This window comes from Oncorhynchus mykiss, chromosome 8, assembly GCF_057628025.1.
Source record: "Oncorhynchus mykiss isolate SJ-2025 chromosome 8, ASM5762802v1, whole genome shotgun sequence".
NCBI classification, from domain to species: Eukaryota; Metazoa; Chordata; class Actinopteri; order Salmoniformes; family Salmonidae; genus Oncorhynchus; species Oncorhynchus mykiss.
In genome coordinates, this window is record NC_143029.1 from 10,792,176 (window position 1) to 10,817,135 (window position 24,960).

Genomic DNA, 24,960 nt, shown 5'->3' on the forward strand with positions numbered 1-24,960 from the left:
TATAGCAAAGGGTCTGAATACTTAGTTTAAAAATGTGAAAAACATTATTTACATTTTTTCACTTTGTTATTGTATTGTGTGTAAATTGATGAGGGGGGGGGGGGAGTATTTATTTAATCAATTTTAGAATAAGGCTGTTAACGTAACAATGTGGAAAAAGTCAAGGGGTCTGAATACTTTCCCAATGCGCTGTACATATAAAATACAATAGATGGCAGTAATCACCCCCAGACACACCCGGCTAACTTGATGGGTCTTGTGAAAGAGATGCTCCAGTAGAACCACCCCACAGCCATGCCTAGCTAAGTGAATGGGTCTCTACAGTAGGTGTAAACCGCACGGTGGAATGGTTACTTGCGTACTTGTATAGTAGCCAGTGGTGTAAAGTAAAAATACTTTAAATGACTACTTAAGTAGATTTTTGGGGGGGGTATCTGTACTTACAACTTTTACCTTGCGACTTTTCAAAAAAACAAACTACTTTCTACTCCATACATTTTCTCTGACACCCTAAAGTACTTGTTTGAAAGCTTAGCAGAACAGAAAATGGTCAAATCCACGCACTTATCAAGAGAACATCACTTGTCATCCCTACTGCTTCTGATCTGGCGGACTCACTAAACACAAATGCTTTGTTTGAAAATAATGTCCGAGTGTTGGAGTTGTACCCTGGCTATCTGTAAATAAAGACATTTGTGCTGGGTAGCTTAATATAAGGATTTTTTTTTTATTATTCATACTTTTTAGTTTTGATACTAAGTATATTTTAGCAACTTCATTTATTTTTGATAAAACCAAATACATTTAGACTTACTCAAGTAGTATTTTACTGGGTGACTTTCACGTTTACTTTTCTGTTAAGGCATCTTTACTCTGACTCTGGTATGAGAATTAGGTACTTTTTCCACCACTGATACACTGATAGTAACGATATCAAAACTAGAAAGTGTCCAGATCAAAAAACAGTATCAGTAGAGAAAGAACAAAATAATATACAAGAACCATATCAAGAACCATATCAGAGACCCTGGTGATAGATGAGGTAGTTATACGCATACAATCAGGGATAAAGTGGCTGAACAGCACGGTGAAAATAGTAGCAGCAACCTTTGTGTGTTAGGAAAAGGTCATGTGACTGTGCATAGAGTCACTGCAGATAGTCCGGATGAGTGGGAACTCGCCCCAGTAATGAACTGGTTCGTCTGCCCCACGCCTGAACAACGGAATCTGTATGCGGAGAGCCTGCCTCGGTCCTGCCCTTGACTTTGGTGAGAGGCATGGGATGTCCATGGCCTCCGTCACAAAACTCCCTGATCTTCTCAAAGATGATACGTTTGTTTAGTTGTGTCCAGTCCAGGTGGTGCTTGTACAGGCAGACCATCTATGGGAGGAAGGATGTCAGCGTTGTGCAGCAGCTGAAACCTGGTCTTGATTGAGTCCCAACGCTCCTTGGCGACAACAACACCAGGTTCCAGAGCTGTGACGCTGTAAAACACAAAATAGTCCCAACAAAAATGTAAGACATTTACAACCTTGCATAACATCAATTCACCTTCCCAAGGTTAGATAATGATAACCTTTCTACAATGAAAATGATATTCATCTGAAGTGCTGGTACTGCTTGATATGTGGCAGTGGCCTGAAGTACAGAGTCAGGTGTTGACAGCCGTATCTTTCCACCAGCACCGTGCCGTCTTCCAGTCCAACCAGCTGTGGGATATTGACCCCTGTCAGTGTTGTCCTTCACCACACCTGGAATCTCTGACAGTGTTCACTCTGGTCTGTCTGAAGCGCCGCTTGATGAGGCCGTAGCACCAGTCAGGTTCAAACTTGGTGAGGCCTGTGATCAGAAAGGGAAGGTCCAGACTGATGGAGCTTGTGTATGGTCTGCCAGGCACAATACCTGAGCACATTTTTTAAAAAACTAACCCAAGATAAACCTCAGCATGTCATTTTCAACGGGATCAAATTCGTCGTAGTGGGCAGAACAAGCAAGGTGGGCAGAGCCAAGCACGAGCTAGTGAGATCTTATTGGAGCGTTCAAGCATATATTTGCATATTTCCGTTAGGGAACACCTACTCTGAAGTGCGCGTGTGCAATACTGTAACTAAAATTGTCCTTTGCACTCCTTCTAAGCAATGCAATTTAAAAAAAAAAACGTTGTCAAAGGGTAAAGTCTACAAAAATGTGGCCACTCTGTTTGTAACAGATTCTAGTTTTTGAGAAAAGATAACTGTATTGAGATCAAATGTTTCATCGATGAGAACATTTGCAGAATGTCGGCCAAAATCCATCTCATTCCGTCTTCTCTGGACACTGGGCTTCCTCTCATTACCATATTTGGTAGTGAGTGGAAACGCCAAGCAGTGGCTTGACATTTTATACATCCCGTGAAATATCTGTCATTGTTTTATCTGTGGTGGTGACGTGTGACATACGCCTAGCTTCCTGAAACGGCTCGCAAATAGCGTTGCACTTCTGTTGTGATCTGATGAAAAGGTAGCTATTTTCTGCCGAATGTGTTGCACTAATGTATTTTCTGTGAAGGAAAACTATAGTTGCATGTCCCTGATCACTCTATTGAAGCAAAAACACACTGACTTTCAATATAAAACACGACCTCTGTCAATACACAGCTGGACTCACCTGCTCCCGCTTTCTCCTGTTGTGATGTTGACAAACAAACATGTGACTGACTCAACTGTTCTGGAGAACTACGGTGAGCTTCATAATGTAAAATAATGTGACTGGCTCAACTGTTCTGGAGAACTACGGTGAGCTTCATAATGTAAAATAATGTGACTGGCTCAACTGTTCTGGAGAACTACAGTGAGCTTCATAATGTAAAATAATGTGACTGGCTCAACTGTTCTGGAGAACTACAGTGAGCTTCATAATGTAAAATAATGTGACTGGCTCAACTGTTCTGGAGAACTACGGTGAGCTTCATAATGTAAAATAATGTGACTGGCTCAACTGTTCTGGAGAACTACAGTGAGCTTCATAATGTAAAATAATGTGACTGGCTCAACTGTTCTGGAGAACTACAGTGAGCTTCATAATGTAAAATAATGTGACTGGCTCAACTGTTCTGGAGAACTACGGTGAGCTTCATAATGTAAAATAATGTGACTGGCTCAACTGTTCTGGGGAACTACGGTCAGCTTCATAATGTAAAATAATGTGACTGACTCAACTGTTCTGGAGAACTACGGTGAGCTTCATAATGTAAAATAATGTGACTGGCTCAACTGTTCTGGAGAACTACGGTGAGCTTCATAATGTAAAATAATGTGACTGGCTCAACTGTTCTGGAGAACTACAGTGAGCTTCATAATGTAAAATAATGTGACTGGCTCAACTGTTCTGGAGAACTACAGTGAGCTTCATAATGTAAAATAATGTGACTGGCTCAACTGTTCTGGAGAACTACGGTGAGCTTCATAATGTAAAATAATGTGACTTACTCAACTGTTCTGGAGAACTACGGTGAGCTTCATAATGTAAAATAATGTGATCAGTGAAATTAAGAGCGCAATCTGCTTTATCTCCTAACCTATTTCACAAGTTGACTGCAGGGATTTGTTTAAAAAAGTAGCTACAAATAGTAAAATGTATTGAAAAACTTCTAATAAATAGTTTCAACAGTATTGGAAAACCATCCTGTGGTTATTTTCCAAATACCACAGTATACTGAATATACGGTATACCTCCCAAGCCTGCTGGTGTCTTTCTCCTCCGTCGTTGAGACCATGTATTTTATTTGTCAGCATGAGGCCTAATGTTATTTTCCTGACAGGTGGGACTACATGTAGTTTGATCTTTACGTGTTCTAAAAGGATATCCATCAGTGAAGCTGGTCTTCTGTACTTCTGTGTTTTTGTAGCTTAGAGTATTTGTGAAAAGTGCAGCACTCTGAACTGTTGCTGGGCCACAGTAACCGAAAGGTTGCTGGATCGAATCCCCGAGCTGACAAGGTAAAAATCTGTCGTTTTTGCACCTGAGCAAGGCAGTTAACCCACTGTTCCCCTGGCGCCGAAGACGTGGATGTCGATTGGAGTCCTCCGCATCGCTCTGATTCAGAGGGGTTGGGTTAAATGCAGAAGACACATTTCAGTTGCATGCATTCAGTTCTACAACTGACTAGGTATCCCGTTTCCCTTTCCTAACACAGCCCAGTGACCTGTTGTCTGCTTCACAGAGAGAGCCCAGTGACCTGTTGCCTGCTTTACAGAGAAAGTAATGTGACCTGTTGTCTGCTTCACAGAGAGAGCCCCGTGACCTGCTCCCTGCTTTACAGAGAAAGTAATGTGACCTGTCCTGTTGCCTGCTTTACGGAGAGAGCCTAGTGTCCCGTTGTCTGCTTTACGGAGAGAGCCTAGTGTCCCGTTGTCTGCTTTACGGAGAGAGCCCAGTGACCCGTTGCCTGCTTTACGGAGAGAGCCCAGTGACCTGTTGCCTGCTTTACGGAGAGAGCCCGGTGACCTGTTGCCTTTTTTACAGAGAGAGCCCAGTGACCTGTTGCCTTTTTTACAGAGAGAGCCCAGTGACCCGTTGCCTGCTTTACAGAGAGAGCCCAGTGACCCGTTGCCTGCTTTACAGAGAGAGCCCAGTGACCCGTTGCCTGCTTTACAGAGAGAGCCCAGTGACCCGTTGCCTGCTTTACAGAGAGAGCCCAGTGACCCGTTGCCTGCTTTACAGAGAGAGCCCAGTGACCCGTTGCCTGCTTTACAGAGAGAGCCCAGTGACCCGTTGCCTGCTTTACAGAGAGAGCCCAGTGACCCGTTGCCTGCTTTACAGAGAGAGCCCAGTGACCCGTTGCCTGCTTTACAGAGAGAGCCCAGTGACCCGTTGCCTGCTTTACAGAGAGAGCCCAGTGACCCGTTGCCTGCTTTACAGAGAGAGCCCAGTGACCCGTTGCCTGCTTTACAGAGAGAGCCCAGTGACCCGTTGCCTGCTTTACAGAGAGAGCCCAGTGACCCGTTGCCTGCTTTACAGAGAGAGCCCAGTGACCCGTTGCCTGCTTTACAGAGAGAGCCCAGTGACCCGTTGCCTGCTTTACAGAGAGAGCCCAGTGACCCGTTGCCTGCTTTACAGAGAGAGCCCAGTGACCCGTTGCCTGCTTTACAGAGAGAGCCCAGTGACCCGTTGCCTGCTTTACAGAGAGAGCCCAGTGACCTGTTGCCTGCTTTACAGAGAGAGCCCAGTGACCTGTTGCCTGCTTTACAGAGAGAGCCCAGTGACCTGTTGCCTGCTTTACAGAGAGAGCCCAGTGACCTGTTGCCTGCTTTACAGAGAGAGCCCAGTGACCTGTTGCCTGCTTTACAGAGAAAGCCCAGTGACCTGTTGCCTGCTTTACAGAGAGAGCCCAGTGACCTGTTGCCTGCTTTACAGAGAGAGCCCAGTGACCTGTCCTGTTGTCTGTTTTACAGAGAGAGCCCAGTGACCTGTTGCCTGCTTTACAGAGAGAGCCCAGTGACCTGTCCTGTTGTCTGTTTTATGGAGAGAGCCTAGTGATCTGTCCTGTTTTTAATGCAGCCATGGGGAGGTATGGCCTCCTGCCATGGGCATTGTAATGGTTCCTATCGGACAGTGAGTCTGGAGCACTGGAATGCTTCTAGTTCTGTCATCACATACACTTAGCTGAAAGGTGAAGTGAGGTGAGCTCATACTTTGAATTAAAAAAAAAAGTGAAATACAATAACATCTTTGTAGGGAGATTGTACAGAACAGTGCTCCAACTACAGAAGATTCTCATTGGCTCACCTCCAGGCCTGAAGAGCGTGTTCTGATGAGATTATTGTCTGGAAGTGAATTTATGACATCCATTTAAGGTTGTGTGTTATTATTCATGTCGGTGAAACGTCTGCATGAATGATAGTTGGTGCCTTGAGGCTGGTTTAGAGTCTTAATATCTACCTCTTCTCGTTGGTAATTGCAGAGAGAGACCTAATGCAGAGGGCCAATATGAATGTAATTTGTATTTTTCCTAGTATTTCTCCTGTAAAGTCTTATTATAAGTCTATGATTGTCTTCAACTGTCTGCTCAGCACGCAGCATGTTTAATAACTAGGTTAACTCTTTAGCTGCATAATGTTGTACACTATAAAGACTTGGTAGTGACTCTGCAGCCTGTGAATCCCTCAGGAGTCTGTCCATCCTGTTCCCCTCTATGTTTGTGTGACTTGCTGACTTACACTATAAATTCAAATGCATGTGGATACCTTCAAATTACAAACATTGGTAGTAGGATGGCCTTACCGAAGAGCTCGTTGACTTTCAACGTGGCACCGTCATAGGATGCCACCTTTCCAACAAGCCAGTTCATAACATTTCTGCCATGCTAGAGCTGCCCAGGTCAACTGTAAGCGCTGTTAATGTGAAGTGGAAATGTCTAGGAGCAACAACGTCTCAGCCGCGAAGTGGTAGGCCACACAAGCTCACAGAACGGGACCGCTGAGTGTTGAAATGAGTAGCGCGTTGTCGTGTCTTTGGCATCATTAAAACTGAAGACTTATTTATCAAATAACTCTCTAATTATTAATACGCAATTAAACTGATTAATCATGAACTGTAATTAACTAGGAAGTCGGGGCACCAAGGAAAATATTCAGATTACAAAGTTATAATTTTTCTAATATAACTTTTAGATATTAAAATATCTGATCAATTAGTCTTCGAATTAATGAATTATTATTTACCTCACGTTAGTCTCATTCCAAACATCGTAAATTGTTGGGTTATTTGCAAGAACCCAGTCTCCACTATGAGTCATCCATACATCAATTGTCTTAAAATAATTTATTTACTAAGTAATTCACAGAAATGCATAACAAACAAAGTAGATATGGTTACAAAGAAATGATAGAATGTGCCCTAGTGGGCTAAACCGGCAAGGCGGCTTGTTAGACAAAAGGGGAGTGGGGGGTCAGCTGAGGAGACACTACAGAGTTGATTGAAATGCTAATCCTTTGCACATGAACGCTCACTCATTCGGGAACAATTGCAATCAATATATATATTTACGCTCAGTGTGTCGTCAATTTACGCCCAGGTTGTCTGTCAATCAGTGTAGATTAAGTGGAGGAGACGGGTTCAAGGATTTTTAAGCCTTGAGACATGGATTGTGTATGTTTGCCATTGAGGGTAAATGGGCAAGAAAAATGATTTAAGTGCCTTTGAACAGGGTATGGTAGTAGGTGCAAGGCGCACTGGTTTGTGCGAAGAAGAACTGCAACGCTGCTGGGTTTTCCCACAGATTCCGCGTGTGTATCAAGAATGGTCCATCGCCTGAAGGACATCCAGCCAACTTGACACAACTGTGTCTTTCAACACCTTGTATAGTCAACATGGGCCAGCATCCCTGTGGAACGCTTTCAACACCTTGTAGAGTCCATGCCCCGACAAATTAAGGCTGTTCTGAGGACAAGAGGTTGTGCGACTCAACATTAGGAAGGTGTTCTTAATGTTTTGTACACTCAATGTATGTATTTATATTCCAGACTATGACTTTGCTCATTCTGATATTTTAAATTATATTTTTTTTATTTTTTTTATAGGAATATAGGCGTATTGCTAGGTATTATTGTTGCACTGTTGGAGCTAGAAACACAAGCTTTTCACTGCACCTGCGATAACATCGACAAGTCTGTGTACACGACCAATAAGCTTTGATATGGTTTGAATGGGCTTCTTTAGTAAATAAATGTCTGAATCAAATGCCTTGCAGAAACGTAGAACAGCAGTGATGGGAAGTTAAAAATAGTAATTTGCTTATTTTAAATTTGCTTCACTTCATTTAAGGAGGTGCATGAATTGTTGCCGGTAGGCCTATTCAATACCCTGAAAGTAGGCCTATATTGAAAAACATTAATTGTGACTGATTTATGGCTGTAAAAACATCCAAAACACAGAGGTCAGCGGCCCTAATGGTAGCGTAGAATCAAATGGTTTATAGCGCCCCATATTTCCTCTTAACCTCTTATGGTTGATGACTAGGCCCCCAGGTTGATGACTAGGCCCCCAGGTTGATGACTAGGCCCCCAGGTTGATGACTAGGCCCCCAGGTTGATGACTAGGCCCCCAGGTTGATGACTAGGCCCCCAGGTTGATGACTAGGCCCCCAGTTAAGACTTAAGGCTACAACTGTCAAGAATTGTCTGTCAGCTGTGAAGGTGCGAAAATGACATAAGCTCAGTCCAAGGTCTCTTCTTGACATTGGGATTTGGTTAGATAAATGCCATTAAGAGAATTATTAATGCACACTATGTTTGAGAACATTTTGTTGGCTGGTTTAAAAATGCCTGCTCCGGGAATGTTTTCTCAGCACATTTGAAAGGAGATTAAAAGATCAGCACCTTTTACCTAGAGTGTTTTGGTGACATTATGCCAGACGTTGCATTTTCAACTGAAATGGAGCTGATTAGCTAGCCTACTATAACCACTCTACAGAATTCAGAGAGCTTAATCAATGCAGGGTAAAGCAGAATGTGTAAAAATGCCACAGAAGAGACGGAGGTAAGTCTTCCCCTCACTGAAACTGAATGTTGGCCTGAATTATGACAAAAGACCCTTGAAACTAGACCAATTTCCTTACGCTGTGTTTCACTCTGTTGATCAATTTGGCAGTCTTGGTTACTGTGTTAACCTGTTTTGTATGATAGTCCCAGTGTGTTGCCTCTGATAACATGGAGTAAAGACTGAATTCTGGTTCTCCATCCATCTCATAGCATCACCTGGCCCATGAGACACAGGGAGGAGGGCATTCCGCAGATACCACCTCAGGCCGAGGGATGATTTGTTTGAGCGGTAGCCCAGCACGATGCCTGTCAGACTGCTTTCTTTCATTACACAAACCCAGCAAGTGTCTTCCAAGCAATCATCAGCTCAACACCAAGGTTTCCAAAGGGTGGGTGGGTGGTCGGGATAGTATCTAGGAAGAATGTAAGAGATCAAGAAAAAAAAGTAAAATTAGACGCCCTGACGATGTTCCTACGTCGTCACGGCGGCAAAAGGAATTCATTTGTAATCAGACTGACATGAAATTTGAGACACATCTGACCACTATACTGTACAGTATGAACCATGGCTTGTTTTTACAGTCTAGAGCCCATCCAGTGTTCTCCCTGGCAGGAGAACGCTCCACACTTACATCCAGACATGGAAAGAACATAGACCAAATTCGGTTTGGCTGTGGAGTAGGTCTGAGAGCCCACTAGCTCAAATATTCATAGGTTCATATCTATTGTAAATCTTAGTCTCAACTGCGGTGGAACACATGCTTTCAGGGAGGATTACCTCTGATTTCGTTTTTAATAAATCAGACGTATAAATGAAACCAGGCTCACCAGCTCTGAGAATCCAAAGTTCATGGCACCTCATATTTAAAGCCCCTTTGCAGATATTCTGTATATTCAGTCAGGAATGAACAATGTGTACTGCTGCCCAGACTATTAGGTTGCTGAGCATACATGACTTGATACATGGTTGGAAAGGAGTTTTTGAACCCCAAACTGTTCAGCTCAGACATCGGATTTGAATGCCCAGAGAACTGTTAGCATGGTATATTATAGTATATCATGTTCACACTGTTTATGTTGCCAACACTGCTACTTATCAAGTCAGCAAGGATTGCTGTGGTTATTGGGAGCTGCAGTTGACAACAACTAGCAACATACAACGCTGTGTATTGTGTACTGTTGGCACACAAGGTGAAGGGAGTTTTTGCCCCCCTCTGAGTGCTTGAACAGTTTGGAGACTCAATGTTTTGACCAATCAATGGTGTCTGTGGCAGTGAACTTATGCTGCTGAGAGAGAGAGCGAGAGACTTAAAGTAGGTAAATTGTTTAAGTGGCTTTGGTGGGCAGGCTGTACTATACAAGCCTTCTAGTACTGTATGTTGTGAGTGTAAACAGGAGCCATTAACAGACCCAATGAAACGTTAGGTAGGATGTACAGGGACATACGTTTTGTTCTTGGCAAATGTTTTCCTCATTCCTCTACACTCTAACATGGATTAATTGTTCTGATGTGATTTTATAAAAAATATATTATATAGAATATATCATCTCATATGGCAAATGATTGACTAGTGTTTTGTCTCCGATTGGGTGAGTCAAGTGGATAATATTTGGCCATAAAAGAGGATATTTGTTCTGCAGTACACTCATGTGATACCGCACTCAGGTGTACTATTTGGGTAATTGTACATAAATAATGTAATATTGGGTCTGAAGTGTGTTATGGACGAATACCAAGTTACTTAGAAGCTCCACTGTACCTTTAGAGGAATGCACCAGGGGGAGTTTGCTGGCTGCACTTCACTGGTGTCCTGCTTATCTGATTACAGCAGGCTACTGTAAGTGCCTCTGCTAACAACCCTGTCTCTTAATGCCAAACCACACTACAGTATATTGTTAGACTAAGAATTTGACTAAATAAATGAGTCAAATTTAGTTTTTCTCCCCACCACCATTCCTTCTAGTTTGACCTTGTAAACACTTAGACATATATCCCCCACATCACACTTTAAGATGCATATCGCACTGTTTTTTACAAGCCTTAACCTTCCAGACATGTTCAGCAGAGTAGGGATAGGCTGGCTGCCGCTGCACTGGGCTGTCTACGACTGCAGTCAGTGTGAGTGGAACGTCTAGCCTGGCTGCAGATCAGTGCAGTCCGCAGGCTTTATGCTGTCAGTTCCCTCTGAACTAACACTAATTGGATAGAAGTTTTTCCACCAGCGAAGGGAGGCAGGTGTGTTTTGGCCGAGGATACAGACAATCTGATTTGATGAATGGGAATGCTGTGAGGGTTGAACATTTTTGATAAAAGAGGGATTTGATTATGTTTTAAAGACGTCAATCAAGATTTCTAAAGGATTTTTCTTTGAGTTTTTCCAGAGGAAAGAGATTAAGGTTTGTAGTCATTTTTAAGGACATTGAATGTACCGTTTTTGATTGCACTAATGGGACGCTTCTGTTATGTAAATGGAACTAGTTACATTTTTAAAAAGATATTTGTTTGTGATGGCAAGCCTCATAGTGAGCAAATCACCAAGTTGTTGTGGGGTTTTATCAACTTTCCATTATTCATTAGTCGTATTCAGCATTATTTAATGAATTGTGATTATGCTACCCATTTGGTTTATAAGACTTCAACCTAATCCTGCAAAAAAAAACCTGAAAAGTGGCAATTTGTATGTGAAAATATCACCTGTTTAGTTCATTGATGCCCTTGTCTCACAAAAAAATATATTTGCAAAAACAAATCCCTGTCAGACAGTTACTTGTCCCTTTACAGAGGATTTATTTTTAAATTATAATTGTTTTGTTTAACAGGGAGTCCCATTGAGGGTCTCTTTCTCAAGGGAGCCCTGCATACACATGATTTACAAAATACAATAGAATACAAATACATGAAAGAAACACAATCACATTCATAAGCAAGGATGTCCCCAATCAACTTGTAGGACTGCCTAAGAGGCACCATAAGATCCTGTTGTAAGGAACTCTGTTTGAAGATTGTTCTATACATGAGTTGCAAATAAATTAAAAGCAGTTTTACCTCTGAGGAGACCAGAGGGATTTCCAGAGTTAGCCATCCCTGAGACCGGGTATGGTATCTCGTACACTACCAGTCAACATTTTTAGAACACCTGCTCATTCAAGGGTTTTTCTTTTTTTTTCACCAACTAACTTTTTTACATTGTAGAATAATAAAGACATCAAAACTATGAAATGACATATGGAATCATGTAGTAACCAATAAAGTGGTAAACAAATCAAAATATATTTTATATTTGAGATTCTTCAAATAGCCACCCTTGATGACAGCTTTGCACACTCTTGGCATTCTCTCAACCAGCTTCACCTGGAATGCTTTTCCAACAGTCCTGAAGGAGTTCCCACATATGCTGAGCATTCATTGGCTGCTTTTCCTTCACTCAGCGGTCCGACTCATCCAAAACCATCTCAATTGGGTTGAGTTCGGGGGATTGTGGAGGCCAGGTCATCTGATGCAGCACTTCATCACTCTCCGTCTTGGTAACATAGACCTTACACCGCCTGGAGGTGTGTTGGGTCATTGTCTTGTTGAAAAACAAATTATAGTCCCTCTAAGCCCAAATCCAATTGGATGGCGTATCGCTGCAGAATGCTGTGGTACCCATGCTGGTTAAGTGTGCCTTGAATTCTAAATAAATGACAGACCGTGTCACCAGCAAAGTACCCCAAAACCATAACACCCCCTCCATGGAAAATACACTTTCTGAGATCAGCCGTTCATCCACACCACGTCTCACGAAGACAGTGGTTCAAACCAAAAATAACAAATTTGGAATCCAGACTAAAGGACGATGTCCATTGCTCGTGTTTCTTGGCCCAAGCAAGTCGCAATTTTCTTATTAGTTTCCTTTAGTAGTGGTTTCTTTGCAGCAATTTGACCACAAAGGCCTGATTCACACAGTTTCCTCTGAACAGTTGATGTTGAGATGTGTCTGTTACTTGAACTCTGAAGCATTTATTTGGGCTGAAATTTCTGAGGCTGGTAACTCTAATGAACTTATCCTCTGTAGCAGAGGTAACTCTGGGTCTTCCTTTCCTGTGGTGGTCCTCCATGAGAGCCAGTTTCATCATAGCGCTTGATGGTTGAGAGAGGTGATGACCTCATGATTCCAATAGTGTGCAAATGTGTCGTCAAGGCAAAGGGTGGCTACTTTGAAGAATCTCAACACTAAAATATATTTAGATTTGTTTTAACACTTTTTTTTTGGTTACTACATGATTCGATATGTGTTATTTAAAAAAATATATATAAATATTCTACAATGTAGAACATAGTAAAAATAAAGAAAACCCCTTAAATGAGTACTGTAGGTGTTCTCAAACTTTTTTACCTGTAGTGTATGGTTATTAATGGACGTTTGGTACGGCGTGAGTTTTTGGAAGAGCGCTTAATATAAAAAATGTAAATAAAGAGCGATAAGGCGATCTATGTGACTTCAAAGAGGGCCAGCCTACTGTCTGGTAAGTAATGCAGATGGTGATAAATTATCCCACCATCCAGCAGCATATTGTAGTTCTAAACTACCTGTGTAGAGGACAAGGAGCAAATTTATAACAAAATAGTCAAGGTCATGGAGTATCTGCGGTCTGTCACACACCAGCATTTTGTCTGGGGATTCCAGTTGTAGCTGTAGAGCGGTGGTCTTATGGGCAGTGACGAAGTTCTCTAAGTTGCTAATCTCGGGTCACATGTTCAGGGTCTGAGACCCTCTTAGTTACAGTGTTAAGTAACAGTGCCACGCCTCCTTTGGTATTACCTTGCCCGATCCATCTATAGATCATCCTATCATTCTAATGCATGATCAGTTATTAGTTCAAATGTAAAGGTGAATGTGAAAATGGAGTCACTGCCTAACTGCCCAAAAATAATGTTTGTGGAATTCGGAACAAAATGGGACCGCAGTTTGAGAATTGAATTAGAGAGCGGAAAAAAGCAAGTCGATGGTTACCACTAAGGTCAGCCTCTGTGGCACACTGTGATGAAAGCAGCATTGGTTCGAGGCTGTAACGACTATAAGGTTTTGTAGTGTCCGTAAGCACTGGCCCTGGAACATTGAAGCGCTTATCATTTGCAATGTATGAACAAAACACTTATTTCATAACCGTATCATCAGATGATCAGAAATGTTCATGAATAACTCATGTACGAGCCCAGTTCCATTTTTAGGGATTTAAAAAAAAAAAAAAATTTACAGGACCAAGCCAGTGTTTTTACCTCCCATTAGATGGGAGATGGGAGCAGCTGGTAGCAGTCGCAGGACACACAGTGCAGTTCGAGAGATCACCTATGTTATACAGCTCCTAGGCCAGGGCAGGTTTCTCTCATAATAGGGATGTTCCTTTTTTGAGTTTTTTTCCTGGAATAGGAAAACCCACACCTGAGTTAGCGAGGTGCAGGCCGGGGGAAGGCAACACTTTAGAAAGAAGGTCGAGAAGAAATAAGATAATCACGCACTTCATAACTATTAAGGAATATAACCAATGCGTGTTTGCCACAGGGATCCACAAGCATTTGAGCTGTAATGGTCTTCCCAGCTGAAATTTATTTCCAGCCACGGTAGGCGTTTTCAGGGCCACGGTAGGCGTTTCAGGGCCACGGTAGGCGTTTCAGGGCCACGGTAGGTGTTTCAGGGCCACGGTAGGCGTTTCAGGGCCACTTTTTACTCTATTAGGAAGCCCTAGTTGGAGATCCTTCCCTTTGCCTAGAGTTACGAGTCACAATCATCTCTGTCTCTTCCTTCGAGAAATGTGTCATGGTTTGTGGGGACCCAAAAAAGAGCTCCTACACATTCCTTCTCCCTTTGAAATGCTATACTTTGGCTTTGATGTCTGTATTCATTGACGTTTTATAGTTCTGTCTGTCCCCCCGTCTCCTATACTTAGTGTGTCTCATATGCTACCACTCACGGTGAAGTTAACCAAGTGAGGGAATGCTGTGATCCTAGGAGTATGCCCAAGGTTACAGTTTATTTGAAAGCCTATGGCTTTTTCAGTAGCTACTAGTGGGCCCTTGCCCAGGGGACACCACTGCATCAGGATCAAGAGCCGGTCTTTTGACCTCACCTAGCAGCAGGGATTAGGTTAATCTGGGCCCATTGGACTGAGCAAGAATAAGGTCAGTACAATGGGAATGATTCCAAGAGATAAACATGTCCCTTTCTGAGAGACAGTCCTATGAGGGTCAGTTGTCCTCACCCGATTGTCACTGCCCCCACACTGTTCTGCAAGTGCCAAAAACTATTTCAACAAAGTTCATCCCATTACGTCCATCCTGGATGCAGGTAGATCAACATTACTGCTGAGGTCATATACTTAAAACACCTATTTTGTAGCCTGATCCCAGGTCTGTTTGTGCTCTTGACAACTCTTGCTCATTGTCAATAAAAAAAAAACGGTTTGACATGACAATAAGTGATGCGGAGTTGGCATGATGGCACAAACAGATCTGGGATCAGGTTACGTATTTTGTGGGACGTCAGTAGTTGTTTTGGGTCACACGGTGGTCTGACACACATGCATTAAAAGTTGAAAACCGTACATTATGTAATAGTTTGTCTAATCCTGTATCCATCTGATGCAGTACAAATGGAAACGTGTAATAACAACGGTCTCTGTATTTTGTGGAAAAAAGGACTCCCTGGTTTACTATTCATTTTGAAGGTCTGTTCTGAAACGGTTAATGACTTTATCAGAACCATTATTTTTCAATGAGATAACGGTTAAGGACTTTATCAGAACCATTATTTTTCAATGAGATAACGGTTAAGGACTTTATCAGAACCATTCTTTTTCAATGAGATAACGGTTAAGGTCTTAACAACGTAGTAGACTCTTGTCTACTACATTGCATTAACCTCGTTCTACAGTATATCTTTATAATCTAGCTGGGCTGCGAGGACAAACTTGCATTGATGCTGCACTCTTGTTGTGTGAACGGTAGAGTTGTAAGCCCATTTACCACAGATGGTCAGGAGATTTCCCTTAAAGGCCCAGTGCAGTCAAACATGTGATTTGCCTGTGTTTTATATATACTTCCATACTATGAGGTTAGAATAATTCTGTGAAATTGTGAAAATTATGGTAATGTCCTTTTGGTGTAAGAGCTATTTGAAAAGACTGATATTTCAAGGCTGTTTTGGTGGGATTGGGTTTTGGCCTGCTTAGTGACATCACCAAGCAGTAAATTGGTTAATAGACCAATAAGAAAGAGTTAAACTCTCTGCCAATAACAGCTAGTTTTAGGTTTTCCCCTCCCCACTCAGACCACTCCCAGACAGTCCTAGCTAAATTCTAGCTTGAGAAATTGCTCTTTGCTAAGAAGCTATTTTTGTTACTTTTTGACCATTTCCATTGAAAACTATCACAGAAATGATTTGAAATTGAGATAAAAACGGCTGCATGTGACCTTTAAAAAAAATTAACGGCCACTCAAGCACATTTGGGTTTTATCTGTTGTAGTTGTAGCGGGAGGGCGGATTTGATATTAAGAACGCAAAGAAGGATGACTCAGTTATAATCCCCAAGTAGTCAAATTACCCAGCAGGCCATTCTAGTGCATCTGGACTACAATACTCCCAAGTGTGTCATTGTCATAATTATGGATTTAGAGGTGGAGATTATTGGGCTTTTTACACATAAAATGAAGTCCACTCACAGGGCAGCGCAGGTTCCTAACCACTGAGTGAAAAGAAAGACTGTCCTCCTTTTTACTGGCAATGATCAAGAACTTGTTGCATCGGTTGAGTACTGTACTGCGCCTTTTGATGTAATTTGTTACTCGGGGTAAGAACCTGATAAATCCCGAGATGCAAAATGATACTGGCATTCATAATTCCCAGTGTCAATCCTCATTGGGTCATTTACTTCCCATGTTTGGTTGCCTCAAAACAAACTAGAAATGCAAATTGTGAGGATTTAACAACCATGTGATGGTTCTTTATAAGAGATGTTGGACTGAGGCACCTGCCTTATCAACTTTATCACTGAACTGGGTTTATATATACACACACACACACACACACACACCAGTCTGCCATGTAACTCTGCACAAATAATTTATTGTTTTAAGTGTGTAACACAACAATCCAGCGAAGCACATCTCTAGTTGCCCACACAAGCCCCAGAGAGGCTGGGATATAGCTTAGCCCCAGTTGCTGTGCATTACCTCCCTGATGAGGACATGTTTTCTGGAGGGAGTCACTATGAGAGACCGAGGGCGGGACCGGCTAATTGGCTTGTTTCCAGTGGTGGAAAAAGTACCCAATTGTCTTGAGTAAAAGTAGAGATACCTTAGAAAATGACTCAAGTGAAAGTCACCCAGTATAGTACAGTACTAGTATAGTACTATATAGGGTGACTTTACTAAAAGTATTTGGTTTTAAATATACTTAAGTATAAAAAAAATACATGTCAAATTGCTTATATTAAGCAAACCGCACAAATCTTTTTATTTTTTAAATGTACATATAGCCAGGGGCACACTCCAACACTCAGACATAATTTACAAACAAAGCATTTGTGTTTAGTGAGTCCTCCAGATCAGAGGCAGTAGGGATGACCAGGGATGTTCTCTGTTTAGTGAGTCCTCCAGATCAGAGGCAGTAGGGATGACCAGGGATGTTCTCTGTTTAGTGAGTCCTCTAGATCAGAGACAGTAGGGATGACCAGGGATGTTCTCTGTTTAGTGAGTCCTCCAGATCAGAGGCAGTAGGGATGACCAGGGATGTTCTCTGTTTAGTGAGTCCGCCAGATCAGAGGCAGTAGGGATGACCAGGGATGTTCTCTGTTTAGTGAGTCCTCCAGATCAGAGGCAGTAGGGATGACCAGGGATGTTCTCTGTTTAGTGAGTCCTCCAGATCAGAGGCAGTAGGGATGACCAGGGATGTTCTCTGTTTAGTGAGTCCTCTAGATCAGAGACAGTAGGGATGACCAGGGATGTTCTCTGTTTAGTGAGTCCTCCAGATCAGAGGCAGTAGGGATGACCAGGGATGTTCTCTGTTTAGTGAGTCCGCCAGATCAGAGACAGTAGGGGTGACCAGGGATGTTCTCTGTTTAGTGAGTCCGCCAGATCAGAGACAGTAGGGGTGACCAGGGATGTTCTCTGTTTAGTGAGTCCTCCAGATCAGAGGCAGTAGGGATGACCAGGGATGTTCTCTGTTTAGTGAGTCCGCCAGATCAGAGACAGTAGGGGTGACCAGGGATGTTCTCTGTTTAGTGAGTCCTCCAGATCAGAGGCAGTAGGGATGACCAGGGATGTTCTCTGTTTAGTGAGTCCACCAGATCAGAGACAGTAGGGATGACCAGGGATGTTCTCTTGATAAGTGTGTGATTTGGACCATTTTCTTGTCCTGCTAAGCTGTCACAATGTAAAGAGTACTTTTGGGTGTCAGGGAAAATGTAAAAAGTACATTTTATTTTGGAATGTAGTGAAGTAAAAGTTGTCAAAAAAATAAATTGTAAAGTACACATACCAAAAAAACTACTTAAATAGTACTTTAACATATTTTGTTACTTAAGTACTTTACACCACTGCTTATTTCACATCAGACATCCACTTTACTTAACAGCCCTAGAGACAGACACTCACCAGGAATTTGCAGAATTACAATAAGGAGTGTAGAATGACTGGAATCTCAGTTATTCTGCCATGTCCGTAGCCCACAAATGAATCAAATATTTCTGCGCTCCCTGGACACGAGTAGTTAATCTTGCCTAATCCCTCTCAGCATGTTAGAATACCGAAATGTGGAGACTGTTTTGTAGGGTGATAATAACAACAGTGCTTTTACGCTGTAACTCACCTCATCCACCACTGATGTTTAGCTAGCACCCACCTTGGTGATGTCATGGCAGCTCGTCTGCACCACAGACTTCACTACACATCAGCTGAGAGTTATGGGTGAAACATGCCAATTAGGATACAGCTTCCGATATTAAGCTCAAGCCGAATGACTCGTTCTCAGAAAGGAATGACCACAATTAAAGGTGTTGACGGTGATACAAAACCAACCCCACACCACGTGAGTCTGATCCCCTGCACGCTAATCCAAATCCACTTTGCTTATCATTTGCTTGTTAACAATAGCCATATTAGAGGGTGGGCGGAATGAGAAAGTAGCCTGGTCCAAGATCTGTTTACCCAGTCTGACCAACGCCAGTGATTATTGTCATTAAGAGTTGGCTCTACAGAATAACCGGGGACCAGGCTAGGGAGGAAGCGCTCCTGTGGATGAAATGCTGTGTGGAACGGACTGTGTTGTCCTATTCTCTGATTTGGTTATCTTTTGTTCTGGTTGTGGCGCACCAGGCAAACCCCCTCAAGAGAACCCTTGTGTTTTCCAAACAGACCTGCATTATGCTTCTGCCCAAGACAGAAAACCCAGCCATGGGATAAACAAGCGCCCTCACAAAAGGGCAGCGCTGCTTATTCTTTAGTAGGGGGGCAGGCGGTACGACAATATAAAAAATGCGATGACATAACTGTTACCATCTTTGTCTATGTACTCTTCACTAGACAGCAAAAATACCACAATGTGTATTGTTATTGTCCAAGAGCTTGTATATATTGTGATTATGCCATTTGTGTGGCCTTATCCCATACTGTACAGCAGTGGTTCCCAACCAGGGGTACTAGGACCCTGGGGGTACTTGTCCTATCCACAGGGGGTACATGAGAAGACTCATGAGACCATAAGCTTACTGATAAAATGTACATGAGGTAATTAAAATTTTATTTAAACTTTTATTAACTAGTCAGTTAAGAACAAATTCTTATTTACAATGACTGCCTACCCGGTCAAACCCGGACGACGTTGGGCCAATTGTGCGCTGCCCTATAGGGCTCCCAATCACGGCCGTTTGTGATACAGTCTGGAATCGAACCAGGGTCTGTAGTGACGCCTCTAGCGCTGAGATGCAGTATCCTTTGATTGCTGCGCCACTCAGGAGCCCAGGGGAGCTCTGGGTAGAGCAACATTCAGTTGGTGGTACAGTAACTGGAACTGGTTGGGAACCACTGCTGTACAGTATGGACCAGCACTGTTGTACTGTTTCTCAATAGATGCATACAGTTGTCAGAGTCCATGTGTTGCCTGCTTCCAAAGTAGCTGTCTATCAATCAGCTTCCATCACCCCTCTGGTCTCGTCTGTCACAACACCTGTAGCGAACACTTTATTCCAGGCTTATAATGGCTACCTTTTTCAGGGTTGCCAAATTCTGGAGACTTTCACCAAATCCCTCAGTTGGAGGATTCCCTCCTGATTCTTCTGGGAGTTCTCCAAATGGGATTGGTGGTGAAGCTGGGAAGTTTGTTAGAGTTTCCAGGAATGTTGCGACCCTAGCTTCCTTTCATGCGTGTCAGGTTTTAATTATAGCTATATGTGTTGACCGGAAATACAGATTTTTATTATATCTATAGGTGTTGACAGGAAATACGGGTTTTAAATTTAGCAATAGGTGTTGACAGGCAATACTGGTTTTAAATTTAGCTATAGGTGTTGACAGGAAATTCAGGTGCGGTTTAAATGCAGATTCCTCCTCTACTCAGAATTCACAATGTGTCACAGTCAGTATGATGAGAAAATCCTGATGTGTATGCACACAAGCTTATGCTGTTTGTCTATTTTTGTCTATTTTCATTTGCGAGTGCATCTATTTTGTAGGTCTATTCATTGCCCATGTTTGAAAAACATACTAACGAACGCTGTTACCTCCAAAGGGCAGTTCCACTACTTTTCAACTTAATTTTCATCGTCAAGTTCCAGGTTTTAATATCACATGCACAAGTACAGTGAAATGCCTTTCTTGCTAACCCCAACAATACAATAATTAATAATGTATTACTAGAAAAAAAACACTCATGAAAAAGAATAGGAAATATTAAATAAGCATACAGGAAATATTTAAGTCAGATATTTACATGTACAGGGACACTGTGGGGACGAGGCAACAGGATATAAGATAAACAGAGTAGCAGCAGCTTGTATGTGAGTGGGTGTGTGGAGTCGGTATAAATGTATGTGCATATTAAAGGTCAATAAAGAGACCAGGTTAACACACAGAGTCCGTGTGGATATTTTGTGAGATTGAGGGTGTTGCTATTGCCATACCAAGCAGTGATGCAGCCAGTCCAATATGCTCTACTCAATGCTACAGCTGTAGAACCTGTTGAGGATTTGAGGGCCCATGCCAAACTTTTTCAACCTCCTGAGGGTGAAGAGACAGTCATGGCTTCACGACTGTGTGTGTTTGGACCATTTTATGTCTGTAGTGATTTGGACACTGAGGAACTTGAAGCTGTCTACTTGCCGCTGCCGCTCAGTCGACGTGATGGTAGCGTGCTTACCACCCGTTTCTTGTAGTCCACGTCAGCTCCTTGGTCTTACTGATGTTGAGGGAGAGGTTGCTGTTCCGGCACCACACTGACCTCCGCTGTAGTGAATGAACAGCATTCTCACATAGGTATTCCTCTTATCTAGGTGGATGAGGGAAGTGTGGAGAGCAATTGAGATTGCGTCGTCTATGGATCTGTTGGGGCGGTATGTAAATTGGAGTGGGTCTAGGGTGTCTGGGATAATGGAGATGATGTGTGCCATAACCAGCCTCTCAAATCACTACATGATTACAGACGTGAGTCCTACAGGGTGGTAGTCATTGTGGCCTGAAGCCTTAGAGTTCTTGGGAACAGAAATAATTGTGGTCATCTTAAAACTTGTGGATTACAGACAAGGACAAGGAGAGGTTGAAAATGACTGTGAATATACCTGCCAGCAGTTTTGTGCAGGCTCTGAGAACACACCCTGGAATACCGTCGGGGGGGCCCATGGCCTTGCGGGTGTTGACCTGATTTTAAAGACCCTTCTCACGTCAGCCTTGGAGAGCGAGTTCAGCCAATCCTCAGGGTCGGTGACGGCCCTCACACCCGGCTCGATGTTGTCAAAGCGTGCAATGAACCCAAGAGAATTGACACAATTTCACCTGGTTAATATTGCCTGCTAACCTGGATTTCTTTTAGCTAAATATGCAGGTTTAAAAATATATACTTGTGTATTGATTTTAAGAAAGGCATTGATGTTTATGGTTAGGTACACGTTGGAGCAAGGACAGTCTTTTTTCGCGAATACGCACCTCATCGATTATATGCAACGCAGGACACGCTAGATAAACTAGTAATATCATCAACCATGTGTAGTTAATGACTAGTTATGATTGATTGTTTTTTATAGGATAAGTTTAATGTTAGTTAGCAACTTACCGTGGCTTCTTACTGCATTCGCTTAACAGGAAGGCTCCACATAGAGTGCAATGAGAGGCAGGTGGTTAGAGCGTTGGACTAGTTAACTGTAAGGTTGCAAGATTGAATCTCGCCACACACACACACACACACACACACACACACACGTATGTATATATGTGTGTGTGTGTGTTTATATGTATTTATATATATATATATATATCTATATAAATACATATAAACACACACACACACATATATACATACGTGTGTGTGTGTGTGTGTTTATATGTATTTATATATATATGTATATGTATTTATATATATATATGTATATGTATATGTATATATATATATGTATATGTATATATATATATATATGTATATGTATATGTATATATATATATGTATATGTATATATATATATATATGTATATATATATATATATGTATATATATATATATATGTGTGTATGTTTGTGTGTATATATATATATATATATGTGTATGTTTATATGTGTATATATATGTATATATGTGTGTGTGTGTATATATGTGTGTATGTATATATATGTGTGTGTGTGTGTGTGTGTGTGTATATATATGTATATATATATGTGTGTGTATATATATGTATATATATATGTGTGTGTATATATATGTATATATATATGTGTGTGTATATATATGTATATATATATGTGTGTGTATATATATGTATATATATATGTGTGTGTATATATATGTATATATATATGTGTGTGTATATATATATATTTATATGTATATATGTGTGTGTGTATATATGTGTGTGTGTATATATATGTATATATATATATGTGTGTGTGTGTGTGTGTGTGTATATATATGTATATATATATGTATGTATATATATATATGTGTGTGTATATATATATATGTGTGTGTATATATATATGTGTGTATATGTATGACTTTGCCTAGTTAAATAAAGATTACATTAGACAAGAACAGCTCAAGGACAGAACTACATAACATTTTTTTTAATGGCACGCGTTGCCTAGATATCAATGCATACACACAAACTATCTAGGTTATGGTATCTTGTCCGAGAACCATGTTTCTGAAAAGCAAAGAATATTGAAGTTCCGATAGTCCCATCGGTAGCAAATCCACGATCAGAGGTCATCCATCTTTTCAAGTGACGTTTAGAATATAAGGAAGAGGTGGCCGGTTTTCCCTTTGCCTAAATCTCAACAGGATCTCCCCTCTCTTGCCTCTGCGTTTTTCTTGCGTTTTTCTTCTTTGGTAGCCCGGAATTACAGAGAGAGGCCAGGACAGAGGGGTCGAAGTAGAAGCTGGAATTGGGGGGTTTATTACTGCCTATCTGATGTTCAAGAGTTCTTGTCAGTTGTAAGAAATAATAACGGATACTTTTCGTGAAAATAGAGTAAAAATAAACAAGAAAATAATCACATAATAGCAAACTTGGGTCGGAGCTTGCTAAATGGCAGCCATCTTAATATCATCTCCAGCATAATAACAGTTTCTACATATGTGAAAACGGTGCAGTTCTACATCTTGTAGAAAAATAAATGAAGTAAATAATGTTCTACCAGATGACATCAAAAATTCAAACATTTTAAAAAGTGATGTTCAAACACTACGAGAGTCGTGAGGACGTGGGGAACAAGAAAATACCCTCCCTAGCTAGAAACTAGTTGCAGGTTTTGAAAATCACTGTTTTTCTTTCTTTTAATCCTACCCTGTGATGTCACAGAGAAACGACTTTCCTTCTTCTCTTTTTAACCACAGATCATAGAATCGCCTAGTTTCAACTGTGTTGACACCGGTATGGTGCGAAAAATAATGAATATAATGTTGAAAATTGGCGGAATTGCCCTTTAAAGATGAACCATTTGGGCTCTCTTTTGAGTCACTTATCTGATTTCCAAAGTTCACTTTGAATGAATTAGTCTTTCAACGGGCACTTACGTCATCTACCCTTCTCAGCAATGCCATCTAAGAATAATCCTAAATGCCCCCACTGGGTAAGTATTACTGGCAAGGCATGGCCAGAGACAACATTTGATTGTTTTAACCCTTTATGCTTGTGGGAATGGGCTTATATGGATAGGGCTACATTTTGAGTTTATAATAATAAATATGAAATGCATAACCGTGGCATGGGAAAATTGGTCTAATATAAAGGTAAGGACAGTTGACGAGACTGAATCCCAACATTACACTGTTGATTTTATGTGCCTTTCTATATTTACTGTACTTTTCTCTCCATTTGTTGATAACAAAATCAGAACATACTTTCGATACATTCAGGGGCATGATAAGAATATTCATTGGAAATGTGGGGTAGGTGCAACCTAAGACAAACAATAATGACGAGGGTTTGAGTGCGATGCAAACTGACTCATTCTGTCCAGGGTATGACACCTTGTCACCAGGTAACTGTACATCAACGTAGTGATCATAAATGTTAATGAGTTTTATGTCATGGAAAAGTGAAGTGCACATTTGGACTGTTTGGCTTGCTTGTATGACATCAAAGTGGTATTTGTTATAACCCTCAAAGTCTCATCTTTCATAATACATAGTCCTCTTAATTAACAGCATTTCCCCTCGCTTGGACAACAAAACATTACCAAAAGTTGCCCAATTAGTTGGAGTGATGGGGGAACTTTTTGTTGTGGGAGGAGCTCAAGTGCAGAACCGCTTTCAGTCAAAACCCATACAGCGCTGTGAATCGCAGAGCCAGAGCTCTGACATGTATAACATGTTACTGAACAGCCTCGGCTTTCCAATTTAGCCGTTTATCAGTGCCCATTTTCAACCCGTATACATACGGGTACGAGAGTAAAGGGTTAAAGCAAATTTCCTGCAATATTACATATTTTGCCGGTTGTGGAGAGAACATTTTACAGTTTTAAAGCTCATTTCCTGCAGTTCTACACTTTTTTGCCATGGCTTATGCAGCGTTCTTATGCGATCAGAGTGACTCAAACGTTATAACAAAATCAACGGGGCACCTTGCCATTTTTGCTATTTTAAATTCTCCCTGACAGGCAAGTTTTTATTTATGAGATTTGTTAGTTCTCAAAGAGGATCTTATTTAAAAAGATATTGGTCCATCATGTTTTCTACATACTTTAAATCTAGTTTTAATCGT

The 24,960-nt window shown here is 41.5% G+C and overlaps 1 protein-coding gene across 4 annotated transcripts in view; it reads left to right on the forward strand.

Moving 5' to 3' along the window:
• The window catches only part of plekhg3 (pleckstrin homology and RhoGEF domain containing G3), a 115,517-nt gene that overhangs the window by 26,153 nt on the left and 64,404 nt on the right, over positions 1-24,960 (forward strand). The window contains exon 1 of one of the 4 annotated variants that reach the window (XM_090242555.1): positions 10,631-10,917. The exons of the other annotated variants lie outside the window; for them this stretch is intronic. The gene's annotated coding sequence lies outside the window, so the exon portion shown is untranslated. Of the gene's footprint in view, positions 1-10,630; positions 10,918-24,960 lie in introns of those variants that run through there. 4 annotated transcript variants of the gene reach the window in all.